We start from the raw sequence: 2,903 nt of genomic DNA on the forward strand, positions 1-2,903 counted from the left end.
TTTCTGATAAAATTACCTAAATACACACAAACAAAAACATGCCCACACATATCACTTAATTTCTAAAACTTTTAATTTTTCTACTTCTCTAGCACCTTGTATTCCATCACTCAGCAAAATCTGGCAGCACCACTTCCAGAATTTACTTGGACTCCACAGATTATTTCTGATTTCCTGTTATCACCATTACACTGTAATTTCCTACTTTACACTCTAACTTTCCATAAAAAAGAAACTACCTTTTCAATATCTAGTTCAGGTAATTTTATTTGTTCTTAATTGAGACTTCTTTCTAGGTGCTGTCACACCTTATAGCATCAGATATGAATGTCTCTATCCAATTTCCTGTGTTCCAGTTATTTTATTTTGAGGGAATGTGTATATACATTTATAAATTTGGGTATGTGTGTATTCACTTATTATTTGTTTTTCCCAGGTGTAATATATGTTTTGCATGCAGATATTTACTAAATCCCTGATAATGGAAAGATAACAGTTTTTTTTTCCTTTTTGTAAGTAAATTATTTTCTGAAGGAGGTGGGTTGGGAGAAATATATCTTAACATGGCAAGTTTAAAAGAGAAAGTGGCCATTACTAATGAAAATTATTCTCTAACATTTACATGTTTATCTTTAATAGCATTGCTGATGCATATTCCCTCTTCTCAGTTGTGTAAGTGCCATTCACTGCAATATACTGGCCATCCACACTGTCAACGACTTTGCTGCCATTAAGCTACAGGTGATAAAATTCATCTATATCTTGATATGGCATTCCTTGGTGATTATCTCACATGTAGAGACTGTCATTTTTCCCTGCATCTCTGAAACAGGGGAGCTTACATTTTCTATTAATCACATATTTTGTGTTATTGTTGACACCATGGCTGGAGTTTTGGAAAAGTGGAGCTCATCTTCCTAGCAACACAGAAAATAATTCCAGCTTGGTGGGTAACTATGGATGCTTATCTTAATCATGCTAGTATATGCTGCCATCAATTCTCCTTCTGGTCAGCAGTGAAACTGCAGCTGTCAAATCAGGAATTCATAAGAGGCCAACATGGGCCATACAATCCTACACTACAGTTTTCAGTTTTTAGAAAATGTGATAATAATAGTGATATTTAGATACTCTGGAGGGAACACTTTACTGAAGTCTTGCGACTAAATAACTGCTGTGTAGCTCATCATAACCTACATAGTAGCCATTGGCTTTACGCTCCTCTTCTGTCAGTATTTGCAACCAATGTGGTCAGTCAAAGTATTGCCAGGAGATACTGAAAATCATCCAGAAGCACTGTGATATAGTGTAAGCATTTGGAGAAAATTCCATTAAAATAATAAATGTAAGCAGCTGAGGAATTACTATCACTCATGGAGAAGGGTTAGATGTTTTCAATAAATGAGTATGCTATATCCATATATACTTTCACAGAAGAAAGAGAAAAGAGGGTGAGTGTGACTTTATAAAGATACTCATAAAAAATTATAAACAACAAAATCTTAGAAGTAGTTTCAAATAAAATTGACTTTTCTAATGTGACTATGCATTAATAATTTTTGTTTTCTTAAATATAATTGTACAACTTATTAAACAAAACAAAATCCAAACTCCATCTGGCTCCAAAAACTAAGCAGGAAAAATAACCATAATACATTTTTCACCTAGTACATTTTTGGAACTTATACCTTTAATTTCATAAGTGTTTGTAATATAGCATATAGATTATCAGTGAACATTTTCTTTTCACACTTTTCCCTCTGTGGTGCAGGAACACTTCAGTTTGATGTAATGTGATCCAATTGTTTTTTGTTGTGCTTTTGTAGTCTGTGCTTTTGGGGTCATAGAATTGAGTTTTCAAAAATACAATTAAATTAAAAATAAGAATTACCACATAATCCAGTTACTCTACTTCCAAATATGTACTCAAAGGATATAAAATTAGCATGTCAATGAGATATCTGCACTTCTGTATTCATCTCAGCGTTATTCATAACAGCCAAGATACGGTAACAACCCAAGTGCTCATCAATGCAGCAACAGATAAAGTGTGGCACATATACAGAAGGAGATATACTATACAGCCTTAAAAAAAGGAGAAAGATATTTTATTTATTTGTGACCAAATGAATGGAATTGGAAGACATTTTGCTCAGTGTAATAAGAGAGGCATAGAAAGACAAGTATACAATGATCACAATTATATGTAAAATCTAAAAAAGTTGAACTCATTCAAACTGTGAATATGACAGATGTGGTGGCTCATGCCTGTCACTCCAGCACTATGGGAGGATGAGGTGATTGGATAACTTGAGGTCAGAAGTTTGAGCCCACAGTGAGCCATAGTTGTGTCACTGTACTTCAGCCTGGGCAATGCAGCAAGGCCCTGACTCTTTCTACAAACACACAAAAAGTAGTCAGAGATTGGAGTGTGTGGTGGTGATGGGAGTGGATAGAGAAAGGGGAGGTGTTCATCAAATGATAACAAATTTCAGTGAGACAGGAAGAAGTTCTGGTGATCCTTTGCACCGAATGGTGATCACAGTTAATAAATGTCAACTTCAAAATTGTTTAATAAAAGAAGGTCAGGCATGGTGGCTCATGTCTGAAATCCCAGCACTTTGAGTGGCCATAGAGGGAGGATCATTAGAGGTCAGGAGTTCAAGACCAGCCTGGCCAACACGATGAAACACTGTCTCTACTGAAAATATAAGAATTAGCCAGGTTTGGTGGCATGCACTTCTCACCCCAGCTACTCAAATGGCTGAGGCAAGACAATAACTTGAACTCTGGAGGTGGCAGTTGAAATGAACTGAGTTTGCACCAGTGCACTCAAGTCTGGGCAACAGGAGCAAAACTCTATCTCAAAAATACAGATTGTTTAAAAATTAGAATTTACATAT

At 35.5% G+C, this 2,903-nt stretch overlaps 1 pseudogene; it reads left to right on the forward strand.

Moving 5' to 3' along the window:
- Nucleotides 1-622: 622 nt before the first annotated feature.
- Nucleotides 623-1,099, forward strand: LOC129053166 (testis-specific XK-related protein, Y-linked-like; annotated as a pseudogene).
- Nucleotides 1,100-2,903: the final 1,804 nt, after the last annotated feature.

The sequence above is a fragment of the Pongo abelii genome, chromosome Y (genome assembly GCF_028885655.2).
Source record: "Pongo abelii isolate AG06213 chromosome Y, NHGRI_mPonAbe1-v2.0_pri, whole genome shotgun sequence".
Lineage (NCBI taxonomy): Eukaryota > Metazoa > Chordata > Mammalia > Primates > Hominidae > Pongo > Pongo abelii.